Source organism: Arvicola amphibius, chromosome 13 (assembly GCF_903992535.2).
Source record: "Arvicola amphibius chromosome 13, mArvAmp1.2, whole genome shotgun sequence".
Taxonomy (NCBI): Eukaryota; Metazoa; Chordata; class Mammalia; order Rodentia; family Cricetidae; genus Arvicola; species Arvicola amphibius.
In genome coordinates this window covers 44,657,089-44,672,195 of record NC_052059.1, presented here as the reverse complement: position 1 = coordinate 44,672,195, position 15,107 = coordinate 44,657,089, and the positions used below count along the sequence as shown (strand labels likewise).

General features: G+C 38.7%; 1 protein-coding gene across 2 annotated transcripts in view; it reads left to right on the top strand.

Annotated features, from left to right (window-relative positions):
- Pebp4 (phosphatidylethanolamine binding protein 4) overlaps positions 1 to 15,107 on the top strand; it is a 218,257-nt gene that overhangs the window by 106,858 nt on the left and 96,292 nt on the right. The window lies entirely within an intron of this gene.

The following is a 15,107-nucleotide window of genomic DNA, read 5'->3' as shown; positions in this document are numbered from 1 at the left end:
AAGAAGAAGAAGAAGAAGAAGAAGAAGAAGACAGAAAGCAACTGGAATTAACTGCAATCTCTCATGAGAATTGTATTAATGTCTTCTAAAGGCTTAGTCTTAATGGCCCAAGGACCACAATTACCATCACAGTGAGGACCAAGATGGAAACCTATGACTGAAGCCTTGGAGGAAGAATCACACACAAACTGGGATGACCCTTAGCAGATGAGCACCCTGGACAGGGCCAAGCAGCACAAAGTCTCTTGGAGTACTGAGTAGCGAGCCCAACAGGAGCATAGGAGAGCTGCAGTGGGCAGGGAGGAACCGCATGGAAAGCAAGGGAAAAGATGGGAGAGAAGCCATCTTTGGGCAAAAATGCTTCTTGGTGTTGTTTGAACAAGAAGGAAGATTCTGGACCTTTGTACAGTGACTTTTTTTTTAATTATTTATTATTTTTATTTTTTTGTAGGTCTGAATCATTGATCCGAAGCACAAAAGCAAGCATTTTCGCCCAGAAACTCTAGAAAATATAGAAAAGCATAAAGAGGAAAACGATTCTGAATTACCTCAAGCCTAAGAGAGCTGTCAGTCACATGCATAAGCACTTCTTGTTTTTCTAGTCTGAAATTTTCAGTCATTTTGTGGTTTAAAAATGAAATGCCACCCATCATCTCCTGTGTTTGAACACCTGGTGCCCAGCCCGTGGCGCTGTTTTGGAAGGTCGTGGAACCTTGAGGAAGTGGGGCCTCACTGGGGAAGTGGCTCACCCTCCTAGGGCCCAGAGGGTTCATAGCCCAGGCCGCTCTGTACTTCCTGGTAGTGAATACCACTGTGACCAGCTGCCTCCTGCTCTGGCTTGTGGTGCCTTTCACTCCAGGGTGGACTACATCCTCTCAGTTTTAGTCCCATGTAAGCCTTCCATGTTTGGGTTGTTTTTGGTAAGGCGTTTGTCATAGCAACCAAAAGGCGACCCAGAGTCTGAAGAGAGGGTATATTGTACACGCTTGACCCAGAATGGCCTATGCCTTTCTTTGTAAGAAGACGGTGAACTCATGGAGTTCCTTGGGTTTTTTTAACCCACCCTTTTGTCTTACACACTTACACAAAACTCTGGGGATGAACATTAAAAATACACATTTATAGGCAAAGATGAGCTTTGATTATATATTTTGTTTGTATTTCACCACTAGTGAAATCCAGCATTTCTTCCTCTGTGTATTGATCACTTGTGCTTCTTATTTTTTAAAACTGACTTTTAATATGGTCTATTCTTCCACTGGGTTGCTAGTCTTTCCCTTATTGATTCAAAAAAGTACTTTATATATTAAGAATATTGTTCATTTTTATAGATCATGTAACTGTTTCCCCTCAACTTGTTGTCTTTGAATTTCATTTTACATTTTTTGCCATATAAAAAACTTTAAAATATATTATATCCAGTCAGATTATATCAATCTCTCCTCTCATGCCATTTACTGTTAACAGTTTGGTATGTATTTTTCCAGACATTTTCTGTGCATATGGAGATATATCTATAAATATATATATATATAGCTAGATATATAAAGTTTCCTGCACACTGAAGATGTCATACACACGGCTCTGCAACTTGCCTATTTCACATTAGTAATATAAAGATCTCACCCCAGTCGCATATTCCGTTCCATGAATCCAATGTTCTGTTATTAAACCAGCTTTTAGAGGTGGTATTTCTTTCACTTTCATTTTTAATTTTAACAGCTTTCTGACGTCTGAAAGAAATAGAGCCCTCGATTACCTATTCCATGTAACAAGCTGGTTAATGTTAGCTATTAAATTGACACAACTTGAAACGTTCCAAGAGGAGAGTTTCTGTGAGAAATTGGTCTGTTGGGGATTGTCTTGACCGGTAACTGAGGTGGGAGGACCCAGTCTGAATGCGGGTGGCGCAGGTCCAGGATCTGGCCTTTCACTGTGTAAGGGAGAAAGCAGGTATCTTAGCAGAGATGGCAATCAGGGATGGCTGTATTCTCTCTGTGCTCTTGACTGTGAATGTGATGTGACTTCCAGCTTGAGTTCTTTAGCCTGACTCTCCCAAAATGATGGACTGTAACCTGGAATTGTAAGCCAAATAAATCTCTTCATCCCTTGTGCTACTTTTGGTCAAGTTTTTTATTTTTTTATTTTTTTTTTATCAGTGTAACTATGGCTTCACCGTAGCATTTATATATTTTTAATTTTTTTTTCTGAGATAAGATCTTGCTTTGTAGCCTTGGCTGGAGCTCACTATATAAACCAAGCTGGCCTTGAACCCATAGATACAAGCTTTCCTCTGACTCTCCAGTGCTGGGATTAAAGGTGTACACCACCACACCTGACACCTCATAGCATTAATAATAATAGCCCACCCTTATCCTTCCAACTTGATACAAATCTGTCATATATTAAATGGTATATATATATGTTATATATATATGTTAAAGAGTACTATTATGCATAAAATACATGCACTGAAACTCGAGTTTCTCATTAGATTTTTGTTTTGTTTTGTTTTTTTGAGACAGGGTTTCCCTGTAGTTTCTAGAGCCTGTCCTGGAACTAGCTCTTGTAGACCAGGCTGGCCTTGAACTCACAGAGATCCGCCTGCCTCTGCCTCCCGAGTGCTGGGATTAAAGGCGTGCGCCACCACCGCCCGGCTTCTCACTAGATTTTTTTATTGTGCTTCTTGTACCTGTATTTCAGTGCCATGTTGTTCTAATTATTTTAGCTTTGTAATATTTTTTATGTCTTCAAAGTCAATACCACCCCCTCTTTCATCTTTTCCAGTGCCGCCTTTGATAATTTTTTAACTTCTTGTTTCTTGAATTTAATTATGAGTTTTAGAATCATGTGTGAAGTTTGCAAAATATTTACTTAAGGTTTTAGTTAGGACTATGGTTACACTAATGAATTAATTAAAGCCTTTTTTAGGTTTTCATAAAAGACTTATTCAACTTAAAAGCAAAATGTGTCTTTGCATCTAGTCAATTTTGTGTGCGTTTTTAAATAAGCTATATATTTTTTATCATGCTTATTCGGAGGCAGTTTAGATTTTTGTTACAACTGTAAATGGGTTTTAAAGAGCATTTTATTACTATTATTAGTATGTAGAAAAGTAATGGTTCTGTGTCTTTTGGTATCAGCTCACTTTGCTTTTTTATTAGTCTAGTTATTTTCATGGTTTCCGTAAAGGAATTCTCATATAGACAATCATGCCATTTGGAACAAAAGGAAAAAGTGGAAAATTTAGTGGCTTTATTTCTCCTTTGACTGTACGTGCACCTTGTCTTTTGCTTGTTTTCCCTTATTGCTTAGTTAGAACCAGCTCTGGGATGCATCAAACATGCAAGCTCCGCCTTCTGGAACTCCTGCTGGGACCACAGACTTATCTTTCCTCCCTGAGTACTTGGAGACTTGTCTGAGTTTATCCTTGAATTCTCAGGTTTGGTTACTGTAGTGTCTAATCTGTGATTAATTGTTCCTTTTAGATTTTTAACACTCTGCAATCAGTGTCTGTATCTCTGTCCTGTCTTCAGAACGTAAAGAGTGGTTCCTAATGTCACATCCATGGTCTCTGTGGATACACATTGTCCCAGTGCCACTCTAGCCCCGCCTCTTGGGCGCCACAGCTCTGTGGTTTCCAGGTTCCCTCCTAACGCCCTGCAGCTCTCTTGTCTCCACACTCATTTGAGTTCCTGGCTTCTCCCTTTGATTCTCCACAAGTTATCCCTAGATGGTCTTTGAGATCCCCAGATACATGCTAATTTTCCAAGTCTTGGGAAACACATGAAAAGGTCATATCTGCCTGTTCCACCTCCTTAGTTACCAGCTATATTGGCTGGTTTTGTACGTCAACTTGACACAGAGAGGTAGCAACCTCAGTTGAGGAAATGCCTCCATGAGATCCAGTTGTAAGGCATTTTCTCAATTAGTGATCAATGCGGGCGAGCCCAGTCCATGGCGGGTTGTTTTGTGATATTTTGTTTGTGTTCTGACAAATAAAACTTGCTCGGAGTCAGAGGGCAGAGCTAGCCACGGGTTAACCATAGAGGTCTGGAGGTCTGGACAGAGAGGAGACAGGAAGTGAAAAGATGGGGCAGAGAGAGGGTCTAGCCCCTATTTGATAGAGGAATGAGAGAGGTAGGAAACAACCGGCAGCTGCTCCTGGTTCTCTGACCTTTCAGGTCTTTACCCTGATATCTGGCTCCCAATTTTTTTTATTGATTAAGATTAAATAGATTTACACTCCACCGAGCACCCAACTCGGGGCACGAAAGCAAGAGATAGCCACTCACCCTTAGCTTTGTAGCCAGTGCCGCTGCCACCTGTGGACACAATTGCAACCACAGCCACCACAGTTAGCTGGTTTACCTCCCTTGCCGCGTGCCCTCCGAGCAAGTATGGGTTTTTCTGTTGCAGCCTCTCTGCAGAAATTTCCACAGGCCCTTGGGCTCCGAACACGGCCGGAGTTAGCCTCTCACCACCAGCCAGCTCTGCCTTCGGGCAGCCCCCACCACACATGCTGCTTCCACACCATCCCCTGTGTGCGTTTTTCAGACAGCCGGCTCCCTCTCCCCATGGGTTATGGGCTCCCCTGGACCCACTCCTTGGCGTGCCGCCACAATAGGTAGCTGCCTTGCCACCCACTCGGACCTCTACTGTTGCTGTAACTGCCACACACTCTGAGCTCACAGATAAATGCTACCAGCTGCAGCTATGCACCGCCTGTGTTCTCTGCTCAGGGGTGCTACACAGCAACAGCCGGCCTCAGCAGCAGATTTGGGGAGACAATTGGGAATTCTTAAAGGGGGGGGGGGGAATCTGATAAAGAGAGAGTTTTCCTCACATTAAAAAATGGAAAACGCTATTATGATGGAGGGAGTTAGGTCTCTATATGATTCCACAATGGGTAGTTTAAAAATGGAACAATTAAATGAGGGGGTAATTAACTTATATAGGGTTTATGTAATTTCAGTTATAAATATTATCAGCTTGATAATTCTTGTTTTATTCCTAAAAAAGTGGGTTGATGTGAATGCCAAGTTACAGGCTTTAGAAAAAGTTACTAGAGAAAATAATGCCATTTTCACTGATAAGTTACAAGCCTTAGGAAAATGTACTAAAACAGATAATAGAGATAATCAGATAAAGACAGAGGAATTTAAAGGAGAAACAACTTCAGTATTTCATTATAAAATTAGACAGGAACAGCCCAAGGTTTTCAAACAACCAACTTTAATTGATCCTGTCACCTTATAGGAACAGCTGTCAAAGGACAGGTATCCCCAAGTCTGGTTAAGAGCTGACTGGATTCCTGTGGAAATGTTAGATTTGAGGAAATTTAAGGAAGCAATGGTCTCATGTAATATGCATTTACCTTTGAGACGCAGATGTTGAATTCATGATCAACTAGTAACAGAATTTTCCCATGAGACTGGAAAGACTTGGTTATAGCAGTATTGGAGCGTGGTCCTCAATTGCAGTGGAGGACCTGGTAGAAAAATGAAGCTAAGACCATTGAGCAACGAAGTAGAGCTAAAGGTATTGAAATTTCCCAAGACTAACTTCTCGGAGAGGGTGATTATGCTAATGTACAAAGACAATCTGTACATGATAACCACAGCTTGGCTCTACACTGAGCAGCAGCTTTGAATGCTTGGGACAGACTTGAAGAAGTTGGAAAGAGAACTGAGTTATTTACTAAAGTTATACAGGGCCCTAAAGAAACCTTCACTGGTTTTTTATTACAAAGACTGACTTAAACTATAAATAGAATGATACCAAATTCAGAAGCTAGACAAATAATCTAAATATTTGGATTTTGAAAATGCTAATTCACAATGCAAAAGGGTAGTTAGGCCTTTAAAGGCAAGATCAGTACCCATAGAGGAATGTATTTGAGATACAGTTGATATTGAATCTCATAACCATGATGGTGCTTGGATAGAAGGCGTGATTTCCAGAGGCTTGAAGAAAAATCAAAATGTCAGGTGTTTTAATTGTGGCAAACAAGGTCACCTAAAAAGGGATTGTAGACAGGGAATTCCTAGAAACAATGTTTCTTGTGGGAATAATCCAAACAGAAGGCCGTTACCTTCTGGAGTATACAGAAGGTGCAATAAAGGTTAATATTAGATCATTGAATTCAGATCAACAAGGGAAAGACATGGCAACATTCTGCCATTGGGAAATGCCCTGGGGGGGGGGCTCTTTCAGTCCCCCATGTCAAATTTGCTTCAAGTCTTTTCCTATCATCATGGGGGAAACTCCTCCCCACAGCAATTAAAGGACCTAATGCCTATTGTAAAAATCCATACTACTCTGAATGATAGAACAGTTTTAGAAGATAAAACAAAAATTTCAGGAGGAGCCATAAAGTAAATATTTTGGTAAACTTCTATAAATGATCAAAGATCAAAGTTTAAAAAAAAAAAAACAAATAAATGGCATTGTGATTGAAGGTCTTGTAGACACAGTGATAGATGTAATAATAATTGCACCAGAATCTTGGCACCCAAATTGGCCTTTTCAGGAGGTAAATGATGACCTTTAGGGATTGGAACTCTATCGCAGGTAACACAAAGCATGATATGGGTAGAGTGTATAGGGCCAGAAGGATGGAGAAGAAAGTTAAAGCTATCTGTAGCTAACATAGCAATGAATTTATAGGGACATGATTTGTTACAGCAATGGAGTACCCAGATTAACATTCCTTCCAATCTCAGAAACAAACAACAAACTAACATGTTTCTGGGAAAAATACTAAAAGGTATTAGAAAGAACACTCAGCAGCCATTCAGGTTGTACAAAAACACGGCACAACAGCTGCTGATCTTACAAAGGTGACACAAGTCCTGCCTTTAAAATGGCTAGCTGACAAACCTGTCTAGGTGGAACAATGGCCCTTGACATCAGAAAAATCACCAAAAATTGTCTTAGAACAACTGGTACAGGAACAGCCAAATGCTCAACATATTGAAGAATAGGCCAGTTCTTGGAATTCTTTTGTATTTATTATTAAAAAGAAATCTCGAAAATGGAGCTGATTGGCTCTCTACAGCCTGAATTCCCCTGCCTTCTCTATTACCTAAAGGAGTTATTATAGTTACTGATTTAAAAGACTGTTTTTTTCACTATACTTGTACAAGAAAAGAATAAAGAAAAATTTGCTTTCATGGTGCCTACTTATAAAAATTCTCATCCTGTTAAGAGATAACAGTGGAAGATTCTCTCACAAGGGGATATTAAACAGCCCCATCCTGTGCCAATATTTTGTACAATGGCCATTGGCAATGATTCATGTACAGTTTCCTCAATCTATAATTTACCATTATATGGATGATATCTTACTAGCTGATTCAAATATAGATTCTTTAGAGAAAATGTTTGAGAAAGAAAATTTTGCTTTGTTGGGGATTACAAGTTGCTCCTGAAAAAAGTATGAAGAGGAGAGTCTATTAATTACAAAAGATATAAAATAGGTTTACAAAAAAATTCAACTCCAAAAGGTACAAATCCAGAGAGATCAATTGGGGACTCTTAATAAATTTCAAATAATTCTGAGAGACATTAACTGACTATAGCCCACAATTCGATGAGCAACACAAGAACTGAGTAACTTACTTCATAATAATTTAATAAATAAATAACAATAATAATAATAAAGAACTTAATAATTTACTTATTAAGGCAATAAGGACTTAAATAATCCTAGAAAATTATCAGCTGAGCCTAAGATAGAATTGGCTTTAGTAGAAAATAAACTACAGGATGTGGATTGTGTGGCTCCAAATCTTAACTACATTCAGTCATAGTACCCTCTAAAAATTCCCCTACAGGAATTTTAATGCAGAGAGAAGATAATATCTTAGAATGGGTATTTTTGCCACGCAGAGTAAAAAATTAAAGACCTATGTAGAAAAAGTTTCTGGGTTGATTCTAAAAAGAAAAATGAAACTTCATCAATTAGCAGAAATAGACCCAGCAGAAATTGTAGTGCCTTTTACTAATGCTTTAATTTTCTCTTTATGGGAGGAAAATGAACATTGGCAAAGAGCTTCCAGTAATTTTTTGGGAGATATTAACAATAAACATCCCAAAACAAGAGAATTCAGTTTATAAAGAGAACTAATTAGATCCTTCCTCACATTGTATGGAGAACACCAATTTCTGGAGTCCCTACATTCCATACTAATGCAAACAAATCAGTAAAGACAGGTTATAAATCAGGAAATTTGAATAAAGTGACTCAAAGCCCTGATGATTTTTTAATATTTATTTATTTATTTATTATGTATATAATATTTTGTCTGTATGTATGCCTCCAGGCCAGAAGAGGGCACCAGACCCCATTACAGATGGTTGTGAGCCACCATGTGGTTGCTGGGAATTGAACTCAGGACCTTTGGAAGAGCAGGCAATGCTCTTAACCTCTGAGCCATCTCTCCAGCCCCAGCCCTGATGATTTTGTTCAAAGGTCAGAATTATATGCTATTCTCATGGTATTATTAGATTTTAAAGAACTTCTTAATATAGTTACTGGCTCTCAATATGCACAAAGAGTTGTTTTACATGCTGAAACTGCTGAATTTATTCCAAATAATACAGAATTGACTTTATTATTTACCCAGTTACAAGAAATAGTCAGAAATAAAATCATCCCTTATATGTAACACATATTACATCCATACAGATCTTCCAGACCCTCTAGCACATGGTAATGATGAAATTGATCAACTATTAGTAGAAAATGTGCTAGGAGCCTCAGAATTTCATAAAAAATACCATGTCAATAGCAAAGATTTAAAAGAAGATTTTTCCATCACCTGGCAACAACCCAAGGAAATTATAAGGAAATGTTCATTGTACAACCAAACTCCACTAACTTCAGGAAGTAAACCCAAAGGGTACTCAAAGAAATAAATTTTGGCAAATGGACATGTTCCATTTTGCAGAGTTTGGAAAATTGAACTATGTACACCATGCCATAGCTAGATATTCAGGATTTCAATGGGCATTGGCTTTGAGTTCTGAAAAGGCTGATTCTATAATCTCATGATTGTGAGAAGTTAGGCCATCATGGGTATAACTGTACAAATAAAGACTGACAATGCACCAGCATATGTCTCTAGTAAATTGGAACAGTTTTTTGTATATTACAACATAAAACATATTACAGGTATACCACACAATTCTAAAGGGCAAGCAGTTATAGATCTAATCAAACTCTAAAAGATATACTTAATAAACAAAAAAGAGTAACAAAAACCACCAAAGATAGATTGCACAATTCTTTATTAACTTTAAATTTTCTAAATGCTAATGAGAGAGGAATGACAGCTTCAGAAAGACATTGGATAATAGAAAAAACTACTGAATTAAATCAGACTATATAGTTTAAAGATGTGTTGACCTAAGAATGGAAACCAGGACATGTGTTAGATTGGGAAAGAGGTTTTGTTATTGCTTCTACAGGAGAAGAAAAGCTATGGATACAATCAAAATTGATAAAGATTAGATTTGAATAAGAGAAACCTCTTAGAAGAGGTGATAGTTCAACAAACAGCATGGCCATTCAATCTAAACTACCTTATAAAACTAACAAATGCTTTTCATTTGATTAACTTGCCAAATGCAAAACTCCCCAAAGTTAGGGCTATGGGAGGGTTTTGTTTTTGTCTTTTCAGGAGAATGAAGGCATACAAATAAGAAATCTAAAGACCACTGGACAAATAAGACATCTGAAGAAAAAGGATGAATCAGCCACAGAAAATATCCCAAGAAAAAGAGTAAATTGGCCTAATGGTATATCACAATTCCAATAGGATAAAATTTCATAAATCTTCCCAAATGTTTGTTTCTGTTGTTCTCTACAGACATATAATGAAAATGGTCTTTTTGTAGTCCAACTACAATTAAAAATTAAAGTTGGCTTTGGAGTTGGAGCATGGCTTTATCCTTCTCTAAACCCAAACATGATTGTTAGAGGAAAATCCAAAATCTCTGTCTCATGTCAGAAGAGCCACCTGATATAGGACAGAAGAAAAAGCAAAATTAGGGACTATTCTATTGCCACTAATCTCATAATTCTTTGGTTTTATTTTGGCTCTTTAAGACTTTTCTTAAGGTTTAAATATTATCTCAGAATTCATAAAATTAATATATATACATTTAAACTTTTTGTCATGGTATTAATAGTCATATAAAATACTAACTAATTCTAGAAAAAAGGCTTCATCTGTTTTCCCATAGATGATTTTGGGTTTGAGTCTCTAGCTGGTAACTAGGAATTAAGGATGTACATAATAAATTATTATCCTTTAACCTCTTCAATATCTGCTGCATGTGATATTTAAAATATTTAAGCTTTCTGCAGTGGCCCTTGTCCATGCCTAACAGTGACCTTTGAAATCTTCAAAAAGGAAGATGGGGCCCTACAACAGCAATTCCACTGGGACTGTAATAATGCCACTAAACTGACAAATACCACCCAAAGATTGACTTTGGACTAAAAGCTGCTCAGGACAATTTCAAGGTGGCTGGCTAGCTGAGATGGTTCAGCCTCACAGACTACTCTAGCCAACAGTTGAGATAAGCCCTGCATTTTCCCATTACACAGAGACTGGACAACAAATGACATAGCTATTTCTCCCAGGACTTGACAATTATATCAATTTTTTCAGGGTCACCTAAAAATGCAGTTACCCCCAGACAGCATGAAGTAATTTTAAGAACACAACGCCAATATTCCTGAAAGGTGGGATGGGTGGTTTTTCATAGTTCAGTGGGTTATGGATATTTGTCATCATTTAGAAGGATTGATTACAAGTTTGATAATGGTCAGGAAAAAAGCTGAACAAAGGAGATTAGATTCAGAGCTCTTGTTCTGAAAAGAAAGGGGGGATATAGAAATGATAGGATAAAAAGGTAGATTATTGACTCTACTTTTAAACTAAAAGGGAAGTACTAGTCTTAAATATTTGATATTGGTATGGATTTTATATATTTATACAAATTTGAGGTTATTTGTTACATTGTATATATGTTTCTACTCTTGTTTAAGATATTTTTATATATTGATACAAGTTTAAGTTATTTTGTTAGAATATACTATACATTTTTTTAAAAATTTTGTTTAAGGTATTGTACCTATACAAATCATTTAACAGTGTAATATAAATTTCTAGTCCTTGAAAGTTATTATTACAAGCTACTTAAGATAATAAGGAAATGTAGGTTAGTAGGTAGTCACCTATTATAATCAAACTTATCATGTTAGGTATGTTTTAGAGGTCAAACAGAGATTTATTTTAGATAGACAAGTGATCTTCAAACACTTCAGAGATCTATAGAATATAACATTTAAGATGTTTTAATAACATAAGGGTTTTTATGACAATGAGACATGTCTGCTCCTGGCAGCACCAATCTACTTCACAGAACATGATAGACATCAAAGAAATTCTTTTTTTTTTTTTTTTTTTTTTTTTTTTGGTTTTTCGAGACAGGGTTTCCCTGTAGTTTCTAAAGCCTGTCCTGGATCTAGCTCTTGTAGACCAGGCTGGTCTCGAACTCAGAGATCCGCCTGCCTCTGCCTCCCGAGTGCTGGGATTAAAGGCGTGCGCCACCACCGCCCGGCTAAGAAATTCTATATGAAATTTACTTTCTTTGTGGCAAAAATTAGCCACTAGGCAAAAAAAAATTGTCCTTGACTGCTGATAGTATGCTGTCCAAATTGGACAAGGAGCACACAATAGAAAGTGACCTTGCCAAACTTTGCCAGGAGAAGGTGAGACAGTCCTTCAAAAATACTGCTTTACAAATAAGTCTGTCAGGTATTCTAGGCCTGTAGGCCAACCTGGATGCCCCAAAGTAACAGAAGAACCTTGGGTGACTGTTCAGGCAGCCAGCTGTTTCTGTCATTTCTTAATTTTGGAGATTTGTACTTCCTGTTTACTCAGGTGATATTTTATCCTTCTCAGGTTTCTGATGGAGTTGAAGATTAGATAATAGTGGTATAGTTTTCCTTGTTAACAAATTCAGAAACGAAACTAACAAAAGAAGTGTAAAGAGTATAAAGTTGAGAGACATAAAAAGATAGTTTGGAGTTGATAATGAATATTGGGACTAATGAGTGCCAGCCTCAGCACTCCTTCAGGGTTCAGAACAGAACTTCTATGACAAGCGAAAACTGGTTTGGGAATGGGATCTGAGGGGTAAAACAAACTGACTCAGGCATGTTTTTCCTGCATGTTTTTTCATTTCTTGCGTGAAGATGAGCTTGAGGTCATAAGGGTGGAGAAGGGCAAAGCATAAGGCATAGGGTAAAAAGGGGGGGGGGTGATCTTCACAAAGCTTTCAGTCTATATAGGCACACAGACAAGTTAACAATCCTTTAGGTGGTAACAATAGTATCAAGCACGTTATTTTCACAGAGTCACAAGAAACCAGTAGATCTGTCAAGGAGGCACCTTATGTCTCAGAGGGGCCATGGCTGTGAGGGTCCCCTGGGAATACAGCATAGGTAGCTATACTAACCTGAAGGCTTGATTTGCTTTAGGGTCTAGCCAGTTGGGTTAAAAGGAATCTCTTCTGGGGACCTTGCTTTTGACTCTACCAGGGTACCCAGGTGATAATTTTTTTTTTCTCTGAAGCTAGTTTTAGCAACTTAGGCCTCGTTTTTGTTAAACAGTTAATTTCTTGGACTATGATCCTATGTTAGTTGAAACCAAGATAAAGGGTAATTATTAGTTAGCCTGTTAAGTCATAGCAGAAGCCCAGTACATTATACTTCCCAAGTCTGTTGTTAGGACAGACATATTTACCTCCTGTATGAGTCTCTTTTCTTACCAGAGACTACTATCAATAAAGAAAGTTTGTGGGGGACTATTTTTAATGTAGATTTTGGGTATAAAAACAAGTACTTGACTGACTAAATCCTTTTCACACCATGGCTTCATGGTATGGGAAGAGGTATCCAAGTGCCCTACAGGAAAAGTCAGGTTTATACACTGCTGGGGTACTATAAAAGAAAAAAAATGCCTTTATTTCACAAAATTTCTACAGAATGGACAGTGGCTTACCCAAAGGATAGGTGTGCCCATAGCTCTGCAAAAATGGGTTCTCCAGATGAAGTGTGTGTATACGCTCCCCATGGATAGTCCAATAGATCTGTCAGCTGTACATTTACTGTGTAATACTTGTGGGCTCGCCACAAATACAAATTAGGATAGAAAGTGAATTATGTACAACACTTTGGACTCACCAAGATAGGATAGTTATGGAGTATTTTCCTCTGAATTTGTCAAATGCAAATGGACTAGACACTGTTAATGTTAATTATTAATTAATGTTAATGTTAATTATTTCCTGTATATATTTTGTATACAGTTAATGTACTTATTATATATAGTTTTTCTATGTTAGTTAAAACCTTCGCTTTTTATTTAGACAGAAAGGGGGAAATGTTGTGTGATATTTTCTTTGTGTTCTGATGAATAAAGCTTGCTTAGAGTCAGAGGGCAGAGATATCCCCTAGTTAACCATAGAGGTCTGGAGGTCTGTACAGAGAGGAGACAGGAAGTGATAAGGTGGGGCAGAGAGAAGATCTAGGCCTTTTTGGATGGAGGGATGAGAGAGGTAGGAAGCAACCGGCAGTTGCTCCTGTTTCTCTGATCTTTCGCGTCTTTATCCTAATATCTGACTCCCAATTTGTTATTGATTAAGATTAACTAGATTTATGCTTTAATAGGTAGCACCATCCTTGGGCTAGTAGTCCTGAGTTCTTTAAGAATGTAGACTGAGCAAGTCAGTAAGCATCACTCCTCCATGGTCTCTACATCAGGTCCCTGACTCCAGGTTCCAGTTCTTGTTCTGATTTCCTTCCAATGGTGGACTATGATCCGGAAGTCCAAAATCCGGAAGCCAAATAAACCCTTCCCTCCCCAACTTGCTTTTTGATCATGGTGGGGTTTTTTTTTTTTTGCAGCAGTTGAAACCCTAACTAAGACACCAGGACATTGGCATCCAGCTCAGCTTGGCACAGTCTTCCCAGGAGAGAATTTCAAACTCACTCTGGACTGCTCCCTCTCTAAGCAGCCACTTGCCTTTGCACATGCCCTTTGCTTTACCTAGAAAGAGGTTGTTCTGACCCTTCTCCTGCTTATGCCTCCTAAATCAAGCTCAAACCTGCATTTCTAAGGTAGAAAAATTCAGACTGCCCTCTTCTGCATCTCCCCAGAACTTCATAAATGCCCCTCTGCTGGAGTGCTTGGAACACTGTGGAACAGTTATGTGTGTGTCCAGCTCAGGAGGAGGGCCAGGATGCCTGTACCCCTCTCCCATCATTACTCTCTTGCTCCTTTCTTCCAGTAGATCACAAGTCTAAGTCTCCATCTAAGTTAAGCCACCTACTGGTTTCTGGTTTCATCTTTACCATTAGCATCCAAGATACCATCATCCTTTTCCAGCCTCCTGCCCCCACTTAAAATCTCCTGCTTATCACTCGCTCTCTACCAGGCAGCCCGGCATGATCTTCCAAAAAAGTAAAACAAGGTGTAGCACTGTCCTGAGTGATCCTGCTGTACTTAGAGTCAAATTTCACTCCTCATGCACGCCTAGAAAACCTTCTGTGTCTCCCCACTGCCACCTTCCACTCAACATGTCTGCTCCTCCTTCCCTTGTCTGGAAAGAACTCTTTCCATACATCCATCAGATCCCCTCTCTCTGCAACTAAAAATGTTCTCTCTCTCTCTCTCTCTCTCTCTCTCTCTCTCTCTCTCTCTCTCTCTCTCTCTCTCTCCTCTTCTTTCTCTCTCTCCCTCCTCTCTCTCCCCTTTCTCTCTCTTCCTCCTCTTCCTTTTCTCTCTCTCCCTTTCTCTGCTTGATCTCTACTCTTCTTCTTTCTGCCTGTCTCCCTCCTCCCTCCCTTCTCGTCTCTCCCCTTTCCTCTCATCCTCAATCCTTTCGCTTCTCTCTCTCTCCCCCTCTACTTCTCTCGCTCTCCCCTCTCTCCTTTCTCTCCCCTCTCTCTTTTCTCTTTCCCCCTTCTCTCTTCCTCTCTCTCTCCTCTTCTTTCCTGTCTCCCTACCTCTCCTTCTCTCTCTCCT